Genomic DNA, 11,267 nt, shown 5'->3' with positions numbered 1-11,267 from the left:
TTTATGGTTTATGATTTATGATTTATGGTTTGTGGTTTATAGTTTATGGTTTGTGGTTTATGGTTTATAGTTTATGGTTTGTGGTTTGTGGTTTGTGGTTTATGGCTTATGTTTATGGTACACGGTTTGTGGTTTATAGTTTATAGTTGATAGTTTATGTTTTGTGGTTGATGTTCATGGTTTATGGTTTATGGTTTGTGGTTTATTGTTTGTGGTTTGTGGTTTATGGTTTATGGTTTATGGTTTATGGTTTATGGTTTATTTTTTGTGGTTTATGGTTTATGGTTTATGATTTGTGGTTTATGGCTTGTGGTTTGTGGTTTATGGCTTGTGGTTTATGGTTTGTAGTTTATGGTTTATGGTTTGTGGTTTATAGCTTGTGATTTATAGTTTATAGTTTACAAACTACAGACTATAAACTACAGTTTGTGGTTTGTGATTCACAGTTTATGGCTGAGTCGAAGCTGTACTTTAGAATCGCTGTGGCATTGCCATAATTGTGATTTAAATCAAGGCCCAGGCTAAAGAAAGTTCTCAGTTTGCTTACCTTATTTTGAGGAAGCCTGTTTTTTATCATGAGGGAGTCACCGTTAAAATCGACCACCCGAAAAATCTCCCATCTACAGACGCAGATGCTTTCTAATACACTCTGCAGGTAAGCCACTTCTCACCAAACGGTACACAGAAACGTTAGCAAACACAAACACCCTGGGAACAAACTAGTGAGCATAAAAACGGCTCAATAGCTGAAGCGTGTCATTTTAACCCGCTCCCTAACCTTGTTGCAGCCTATTTTTCAACAGAACTGGCCCTCGTCACAGAAGAGGATGAATACAGCTTCACACCTGACTCCCTGAAAGCAGCTTGCTGTTCCAAAGTTCCAAGCTGAAACTGTTGACTTTGGTTCCACTCCCAGTTCAGATCATTGCAATAGCGGTTTCTCTGGACTGTCTCGCATCCTTCATAACAGACAAAGTTAAACAGAATTAATTATGAAACATGTAATCCGTGTTTTTATTTTATTTTTGTGTAGTAAATCACTGTGCTGTTAATTTTTTGAGCGCACTGCTACAGTTTGGTGTGTCGTACTCTGAGAACTTTGTAAAAATAAAATGTATTAAACAACAAATAACCTGGAGATGTTAAAAGGGGGGTATTAATGGGTCATGTTTCTGAATAATTGTACTGAGTGAGTTGTATTGCTGGAGGGGGATTTGCAATTGAGCAGAATTCAGTTTCACCACAAGGGGGAGCCATTGTACGAGCTGTCAGAATATTTGCAGCTATATCGGCAGAAACTAAGGGGAGCGCTAACATAGAGTGAGTTTGTTTCGGGGATTCAACAAACGCGAGTGTAAATCCTAGAGGTCTGAAAAGAAAACAAACAGGGACCAGCTGAAGAAAGAGAGGTCAGGCTTTTCAGCAATGAGCCAGCTGAGCGAATTCCAATAGTGAGTCAAATCAGTCCTTAACTCCAACCTAGCGCCTCCCTTAACATTAGATTAGGGTTAGGGTGAGTGGGGCACGTCCACATTTGATTGTGTATTTCCTCGATATTTATTTAAGTAGGTTTTGGTTGGTGTTTAAGGTTGTATAAATGTGGTTCTTGAAGGAAAAAAAAAGATATTAGCTCTCCATTTACCTACAGAAATATTGTTTACAGGCTCTTTCATGCAGTCCTAGTCATTGTGTTTAATTGAATTATCCACTTCCTTCATGCTTTTGAAGATTTAACGTCAGACAGGTCTATTATTCTCGATTATCGATTATAAGTATCAATATATTATCCATAAGTTCTATTATTATCAAATCATCAGCACAAGCAAAGCCCCAATCCCCATTCCGAACCCCAAATTCTAATGCTGGTGCTACTTAGTGTAAAAAAATCCCGTTACATAACTTAAAAAGTTTGAGCTAACAATAACGATTTGTTGTTTTTGCATAAATTAAATAGTACATGTCACCGTTAAGAGCCAGTGACAGTTTTCGCCACAGTCTGCTGCGACACCGCGACTCAACGAACTATTTCGGGGTAAGTTAGCGGACTAAGTTTTGTATCCCGACTAACAAAAATATTTGTGGTAAATTAATTAATTAATTTCATCAACTTTAAACCATCTCGTAAAGAATGATATAACAAAATGTCCATTACATAACATATATATATATATATATATATATATATATATATATATATATATATATATATAACAACATACCTGGACGTAAATCTTTGGGAATTATCTTTATTATTATTTATTATTATTATTATTATTTGTTTTTTTTGTCATGGTTTCTCAGTCGAATAATAAACAACACAGTTAACTGTACAGTAAAATACATTTCAGTAAAGCTTCTTCAAGGGCGACGGTAATTCAAATACGGTAATAATTGAATGCTGGGACCATTCCCGTATTCAAAGGGGATCGTGCACAATGGACAACGACACCCGTGACAGCTTTTTGGGTTTTCCAGTACTAGGTTTGTCAATTACATTGGGATACCACACCTTGAAAATCCAGTGATGCGAGCGATTTCACTGAATGTGCTTCCTTCTTTATGCAAGTCAAGGCTGCAAGGTGTCTAAGACTTTTGCAGAGCAGTGTAGGTGACTGTTACAAAGATATATCTTTGTTCAATATGGTGTTCTGTTTCCATGGCAACGCGGAATACAATTTTATTCTCCATAGTGTCAATCTGTATACATATAACAGCTCTGCTTCAGATGTTAATGATCTGTCACAGCGCTCTGCTCATATTGAAGAGCTGTAGTGAACTGTATTGAACTGGCCAGGGTATCGATCAGTCTGGAAATGAGGGCACAGAATGATCCAGCATGCCTGTCCTACACTACCCTGTACTGCCCTGCCCTGCCCTGCACTGCACTACAATACCTTGCCATTCTCTGCCTTGCCCTGCCCTGCCCTGCCCTGCCCTGCACTGCACTACCCTGCCATGCACTGCCCTGCCCTGCCCTGCCCTGCCCTGCCCTACCCTACCCTGCCCTGCCCTGCCCTTCCCTGCACTATTTCCCGGGACGGGACTGCCCCTTCCCTGAGGCGGGAGCCCCAGGGACGGTGATGTGCCCTGCACTACGGACTAAACGGGCCCTGCCCACGACAGGACTGTGCCCTGGACTGCACTGTCCTGGACTGCCCTGCGTCCTGTCCCTGCCTTGCCCTGCACTATCCTACGCACTACCCCCCTGCCCTGCCCTTCCCTGCACTATCCTACACTACCCTGCCCTGCCCTGCCCTGCCCTGCCCTGCCCTGCCCTGCACTGCCCTGCCCTGCACTGCACTGCACTGCACTGCCCTGCCCTGCCCTGCACTGCCCTGCCCTGCCCTGCCCTGCACTACCCTACCCTGCCCTGCCCTGCCCTGCCCTGCACTGCCCTGCACTGCACTGCACTGCCCTGCCCTGCCCTGCCCTACCCTGCACTGCACTGCACTGCACTATCCTACACTACCCTGCCCTGCACTACACTGCCCTGCGGGCCTGGACGCACTCACTACAACGTGCACTATCCTACACTACTGCACTACTACACTGCCCATGGCCATGCCCTGGGCCATGCCTGATGTACCTGTCGTACTGCACTGCAGACTGCACGTCCTGCACTAACCCTGGACTTCACTGCACTGCACTACACTGACTGCCCAGCCTGCCCTACCCTGCACGGTCAACTGCACTAATACTGCACTGGCTGACGGCGTGACGTGATGCCCTAACCCTGGCACTGCGCTGACGGGACGGCACTACACGCACTCCACTGGGCAAAGCCCTGCACTGCCCTGCCCTGGCCTTACCTGCACTCCCTGCCGACTCATGACTAAAAACAAAAAAAAAACCACTGCACGCTATCAACACTACCCCTGCCCGGCACGGCAACTGACACTGTGACTGCCACCTACCCTGCCCTGCACTGGTCGGGACGGCCACTGGGCCCTGCCTGCACTGGCCCTGCCTGGACTGCTAACGGGACTGGACTGCCCTGCCCTACCCTGCCCTGCCCTGCCCTGCACTGCACTGCCCTGCCCTGCCCTGCCCTGCACTGCACTGCCCTGCACTGCCCTGCCCTGCCCTGCACTGCACTGCACTGCACTGCCCTGCACTGCCCTGCCCTGCACTGCCCTACCCTACCCTGCACTGCACTGCACTATCCTACACTACCCTGCCCTGCACTGCACTGCTCTGCCCTGCCCTGCCCTGCACTGCACTGCACTGCACTACCCTACCCTGCCCTGCACTGCCCTGCCCTGCCCTACCTGCCCTGCACTACCCTGCCCTGCCCTGCTGCACTGCCCTGCACTGCCCTACACTACCCTGCCCTGCCCTGCACTGCCTCGGTGACCCTGCCCTGCCCTGCACTACTGTGACTAACCCTGACTTCACTGCACTGCACTGCACTAGCCTATAGTGCCCTGCGGCCACTACTGCTACGCCCTGGCTACCCTACACGGGATCTGGACACTGCAGCACTGCACTATCCTACACTACACTGCCCTACCCTGCACTGCACTGCACTGCACTATCCTACACTGCCCTGCCCTGCATTGCACTGCACTATCCTACACTACCCTACCCTGCACTGCACTGCACTATCCTGCACTACCCTGCCCTGCCCTGCACTGCACTGCACTCTTTCCTCACTCATCTCCCTCTCTCCCCTCTTTTCCTCCTAAGATATCGTGAAAGAAACGTGTCAAAGACCTTTACAATCCATTTTATTATAGCGCATCAATATTACCCCTGTTCGTCTCCCCTCCTCTCCTGTGGAAGATTTAAAAAATCCACTGCATTGTAGCGCATCAATATTACCCCGCCCTTCTCCCCTGAATTATGTTAACCCCCAGACCCCCCCCCCCCCCCCCCTTAAAGATTCTCAACAGCACAATGTGATAAACCAGTCCCCCCTACATAAAGAGATCGCAAAGATCAGTGGGTTTGAACCTGGCACAATGATCCTGTGATAACCAGTGATACTGTTAATAAAGAGATAAGAGGTCATGGGTTTGAAAGCCGGTTCGCACTCCATTATGCTGCCAGTAAGAGGGAATACACTGTTTTAAAACCCCTCTGCGTGGGTTACAATCACGCCGGTTCGGCGTTCAGGTCTCCATAACGCGCTCATCCCTGGAGCGGTGTATGGAAAGGTGCGCTGTCTCTTTTAATGGGAGGGGGCAGTCGGTTTCCAGCCCTGCCCAAGCAGTTCCTGACGCGCTTCCTTCGCCCTCTCTCCCTCTCTCTCTTATGGCTCCGAGATGGATATATTTTAACTGAACAATTTCGATACATACTCACCTTCTAAAAAGCAAGGGAGTCCCTGTGGCGGAGATGAAGTCCGTCTTTAATCGAAGCTATCCCCCCTCAGTTTAGGAAAGCCGGTGTGATTTTTAAACGCGGATTTGATCTTGTAAATATCTCTGAATGTTTTTGCACTGGCAACTGAATAGATAGACTGTGTGCGAGAGAGACATTTATGCAAAATGGGGGGGTCGGTTCGTTTATTTATCTTTCAATAGCAGAACGCGAGGATGTTTTTAATAAAACAGGGGAGTATATTGTAATACATTGTATTATTATTATTATTATTATTATTTATTATTATTATTATTTCTTGTACATGTAAGCCGCTACATTCGGGCGATGCGCACAATACAAATTGAGGAAGTGTGTGTACTGCTGTTGTCACTATTCATATTGTTATCAAGATATAATAATAAATAATAATAATAATAATAATAATAATAATAATAATAATGCAAAGGCTCTGAAATCGTGGCCTCATTCCCGAACGTTGTGCGCTGATCGTTTAGTCTGGGTTTGTCGTTGTTGGATGTTTTTTTTTTTTTAATTTCACACCCCCCCACCCCAACCACCCAAAAATGCGGATCAACTGAGGAGACGCAGCCCGGCTGTACAGGGAAGAGAACCCCGGGGACGCACAGGCGACATCCATCGATTCAGGAGAGGGGAGAGGATGACTGCTGTGTCCTTTAGAAGTGAACAGACTCAGTAAATATATACATGAGAAAGAGAGAGAGAGAGAGCGATACAAATATCACTGAATAGACACACTCGCACTTCGGGAACATGTCAACCAGATCAGCGCTACCTTCCGGGAATGAACGGAATGCAGATCATGTAAGTACATTATGATGATGATGATGATGATGATTATAGTAGTTATTGTTGTGTGTTTATGATTTGTGGCGCTTGGTTTCCCGGCGGGGTGTGTTGGGTTGGGGGACTGGGGGGGTCCTTGTTGTATATGATACAAGGCCGGCCCATACAGAATGAATGCAGGAGTCCCGACACTGCCATTGTGGGCCCCTCTCTTTATCACACAATGATAATCATTCTCGTTTTGTGGGTTCGGTTTTGCTCAGGCGGCTCTTGGAATTCTAATCTTAGAGTATTGATTGCTCTCGGAAGCATTCATTATGGTATTATGAAGTGCAATTATACACAGCTAGTTGAAGGTAATGCGATATCTGTATTATATAATAGTGCATGTGTATGATGTGTTATTAACGCACGGTGTTTTGCATTGTGTAAAAGCAGGGACGGAGCAGGGACGCGCTCCGTATTGTTGTCCTGTGGCTCCGCATCATATACACGACTGTGCTGCTGCTACATTTGTTAATACAAAACTCATTTTATCAAAGATCAAATAACCCTCAATTGGTTAATGTTGAGTTTTGGACGCACACATGACACGCGTTGATATGCGTGTGTGCGGCCCAGCTTGTGTCGTTGGTGACATGTAGGTATCATCTGTGCACTCAAGAGACACCTAGTTAGAAAATGAGACCCGCGGAGCTGTTTGCATGCATAAGCACATGATTTGCATCGGGCAGGGTGTGTTTATGGAGGATTAAAGCTGATAAGATGATATATAAACAGCAAGCACTCCAGTGCAGAATTAAACTGACCCTAACCCTCCCTCTCCTCTCTGAGGTAGCAGGTTGTTTGAGATCTTGTGGGTGTGATGTGTGTGTGTGGCACAGAAGGGGGAGGGGAGAGTGTTAGTGAGTTGAGTGGAGTCAGGAAGCTTGGTGTCCTATTAACCCTTCAGTGCCGACTGCCCTGAACCCCAGTGCTGGCACTGGAGCCAGGCCCTGTCCTTTGCTGCTTCACACTGTATTTGTGTGCCTATGTTTGTGTGTGCTTGTGCGTGCCTGTGCATATCTGTGTCTTTGTGTGTGTCACTCTATCAGTGTGAGTCTGCCTGCTGTTTCTGTGTGTGACAGAGGTAGCTGATTTCAGTATGTTTTAAATGACATTCATTTTGCCAAATACCTAATATCTGTACACTCTATTCACACTGTACTCTACACACTGGACTCCACTTGTCTGTGATCAGACTTGGGAAGATTTCTCGTTCTGGTGAGTTGCTTCACCATTCTGTTCAGTAATTTTGTGCATGTCTTGAATGCTTGTCCTGTACATGAATCTGAATTAATCTAGTGCTGGTGAATTTTTTAGTGTGTGTAGGGGTGCTGTGTTAATTTAGACAGTGTAAAATTTAGTTTGTGTGCTACTTCATTATTATAGTTTATTAACATACACTTGCCTATTGCTTTTCTCTTATGTGTTCTGTTAATTTCATATTTTGATCCGCGTGCATATTTATTTATTGCTTGATTTCATATTGTGTCTAGTGGTCGACACTTTGGCCGAGAGAACGCTTCTCTTGCTTCCCGAGGGGTGTTCTCTTAGCCGGAGACTACTGTAACAGTTATGTGCTGTGGCACAGTCTGGGCAGTCTGTCTGACTGTGAGGGCACATGCAAACTGGAGCGCTCTATTCAATATCCCCACAGTTAGAAGACAGCAGCATCACTACTCAGTACTGGGACAGATACTCCAGATTCAAATAGACACGGCTTGAAATGAGTTTGCTGGGACTGGAGACAGAGAGGTCGTCTGAAGTTAGGAGGGTCCTCGTTAATCTTGCTCTTCATTTCAGTGATTTAGTAGCTACTTGTATCTGTTCTTCTGTGTATTTTCCTCCGGTCTTTGGTGTCAGAATAATGGATGTAACGCAGCTTACAGGCAAGCCTCAGGCGCCCGGCCAGACTACAGGGGTCGCTGGTGAGCGGTGAGCCGAGGACACCCTGGCAGACCTAAGCCCTCTGTGCCCCCCTGATTCTGCCTCCTCCCAGACCTGAAGCAACCTCAGAGGTTTCGGAGAGATCACTGTGTGAGAATCCAGATCTGCTCTCTTCACTTCCTGCTATCTAAAACATCAAACGTTGTCTCTTCACTTGCCGTTTTAGAAACTGTTGCGCAGATTCTGGCAAAGTGGCAAATCGGTGCAAGGCAAAACACGTTGTGATTGTATTTCTCATTTCTGTCCATTATGTCATTTCTGGTGGACACAGACATGCCTTTTGTTTTTGATTTTTTGCTTTCCAGTGCATGTAAAACAACGTATTTGGTGAGTGTTTAACTTCTTTCTTTAGTAGGTGTCACCGGGGTTATTTTAGAAGAGATTTTTTGTAACCTTTTATAGGGTAGGAATTATACTTCTCCAGTTAATTCAGAGTATCTGGAAATGCATTTTGAAAGATTTTTGGAACGTGAAAACCCCTCGTTCCTCCCAGTGCTGGTGTTGGATATAAAACTCGTGGCTTTGCAACAATCTCTCTCATTGTCTGAGCACAGCAGTATTTTCCCGACCCCCTCCTCACTCACGTTCTTATACACAGTGGCCTGGTCCATCGCACAGCGGCCTGGCCCGTTGTCTCCTCATAGCCTGGCTTCCTTCCCTCTTCACTTCCTCCCTCACTTCCTGTATTTAGAGGCCATGACCCTGCTCTTTGGAAGACCAGCATGCACCAGGAAGCCCTTTTAATCTGGTCCCGCGCAGTCTGATGAGGGAGGAAAGTTTGTAAACGACGCTGTGAGCTGCTTGACTTGCACTTGACTTATGAGAAAGTTCTGTGCGATTTACAGTATTTCTTTGATTTCATTTCTCAAAGCATTCCTTGAAGTCCTGTGGCATGTTAGCTTGTTTCCTTGTGTGCGCTGGGCTCAGGGATCCTAGTACCTTTCAGTTCACTAGGCGCTTCCCTTGCTGTCCCGCTGTAGCTGTGCTGCTCACAGTGCTGTGGCTGAAGGCGCGCGTGCAGGGTCAACTCCTGTTCTTCAGTTCCAGCTCCTTTTACGACTTGCTGCAGGCTCAGTGTTGGTGCCTCTGTGGTCGGCGTATTTTCTTTGTTGTGTGTGACTTGCTCATAGCCCTGGTTGTCTGTGTTTGTGTCTCAGTGTCCGTGCCTCTGCATGTCTGTGTGTGTACCCTTGGTCGGCTTCCTTTCTCTGCTGTGTATGCCATGTGCTCCCAGCCTTGCTGGCTCCTTCACCTGGGGTCCCTTTCTCTACCTCTTTGTCACTCAGCGTGCTGTGGGGCTGCTGCTGGATTAGATGATGAAGCTTGCTGGCTATAATTCCAGTGTACAAAGTTTGGTGGGGGGCTTTCTGTCACTCAATGTGGTGCAGGGCTCTCTGTCTCAGTGTGGTGCAGGGCTCTCTCTCTGTCATTGTGTGATGCAGGTCTCTCTCTGTCACTCAGTGTGGTGCAGGTCTCTCTCTGTCACTCAGTGTGGTGCAGGTCTCTCTCTGTCACTCAGTGTGGTGCAGGGGTCTCTCTCTGTCACTCAGTGTGGTGCAGGGCTCTCTCTCTGTCACTCAGTGTGGTGCAGGGCTCTCTCTCTGTCACTCAGTGTGGTGCAGGGCTCTCTCTCTGTCACTCAGTGTGGTGCAGGGCTCTCTCTCTGTCACTCAGTGTGGTGCAGGGCTCTCTCTCTGTCACTCAGTGTGGTGCAGGGCTCTCTCTCTGTCACTCAGTGTGGTGCAGGGCTCTCTCTCTGTCACTCAGTGTGGTGCAGGGCTCTCTCTCTGTCTGTCTCAGTGTGGTGCAGGTCTCTCTCTCTGTCACTCAGTGTGATGCAGGGCTCTCTCTCTGTCTCTCAGTGTGGTGCAGGGCTCTCTCTCTGTCACTCAGAGTTGGGCAGGGCTCTCTCTCTCTGTCTCAGCATGGTGCAGGACTCTCTCTCTCTCTCTGTGTGGTGCAGGGCTCTCTCTCTGTCTCTCAGTGTGGTGCAGGTCTCTCTCTCTGTCACTCAGTGTGATGCAGGGCTCTCTCTCTGTCACTCAATGTGGTGCAGGGCTCTCTGTCTCAGTGTGATGTAGGGCTCTCTCTCTCTGTCTCAGTGTGGTGCAGGGCTCTCTCTCTGTCACTCAGTGTGGGGCAGGGCTCTCTCTCTGTCTCTCAGTGTGGTGCAGGTCTCTCTCTGTCACTCAGTGTGGTACAGGGCTCTCTCTGTCTCAGTGTGGTGCAGGGCTCTCTCTCTGTCTCTTTGTGGTATAGGGCTCTCTCTGTCACTCAGTGTGGTGCAGGGCTCTCTCTCTCTGTCTCAGTGTGGTGCAGGGCTCTCTCTCTGTCTCTTTGTGGTATAGGGCTCTCTCTGTCACTCAGTGTGGTGCAGGGCTCTCTCTGTCTCAGTGTGGTGCAGGGCTCTCTCTGTCTCAGTGTGGTGCAGGGCTCTCTCTCTGTCACTCAGTGTGGTGCAGGGCTCTCTCTGTCACTCAGTGTGGTGCAGGGCTCTCTCTCTGTCACTCAGTGTGGTGCAGGGCTCTCTCTCTGTCACTCAGTGTGGTGCAGGGGTCTCTCTCTGTCACTCAGTGTGGTGCAGGGCTCTCTCTCTGTCACTCAGTGTGGTGCAGGGCTCTCTCTCTGTCTCTTTGTGGTATAGGGCTCTCTCTGTCACTCAGTGTGGTGCAGGGCTCTCTCTGTGTCACTCAGCGTGGTGCAGGGCTCTCTCTCTGTCTCTCAGTGTGGTATAGGGCTCTCTCTCTGTCTCTCAGTGTGGTGCAGGGCTCTCTCTGTCACTCAGCGTGGTGCAGGGCTCTCTCTCTGTCTCTTTGTGGTATAGGGCTCTCTCTGTCACTCTGTGTGGTGCAGGGCTCTCTCTCTGTCTCTTTGTGGTATAGGGCTCTCTCTGTCACTCTGTGTGGTGCAGGGCTCTCTCTCTGTGTCTCAGTGTGGTGCAGGTTAATCCTCTCTCTCTGGTCTCAGTGTGTGCAGGTCTCTCTCTCTGTCTCAGTGTGATGCAGGGCTCTCTCTCTCTCACTCAATGTGGTGCAGGGCTCTCTCTCTGTCTCTCAGTGTGGTGCAGGTCTCTCTCTGTCACTCCATCAATGTGGTTCAGGGCTCTCTCTGTCTCTTTGGTGGTACATAGTGCTCTCTCCTGCAGTGTG

The 11,267-nt window shown here is 48.0% G+C and overlaps 1 pseudogene; it reads left to right on the top strand.

Annotated features, from left to right (window-relative positions):
* The first annotated feature begins 5,698 nt into the window (after positions 1 to 5,698).
* LOC121303739 overlaps positions 5,699 to 11,267 on the top strand; it is a 48,031-nt pseudogene continuing 42,462 nt past the window's right edge.

The sequence above is a fragment of the Polyodon spathula genome, chromosome 35, assembly GCF_017654505.1.
Source record: "Polyodon spathula isolate WHYD16114869_AA chromosome 35, ASM1765450v1, whole genome shotgun sequence".
NCBI lineage: Eukaryota > Metazoa > Chordata > Actinopteri > Acipenseriformes > Polyodontidae > Polyodon > Polyodon spathula.
Note: the sequence above shows the minus strand (reverse complement) of the source record. Positions and strands in the feature narration are given on the sequence as shown.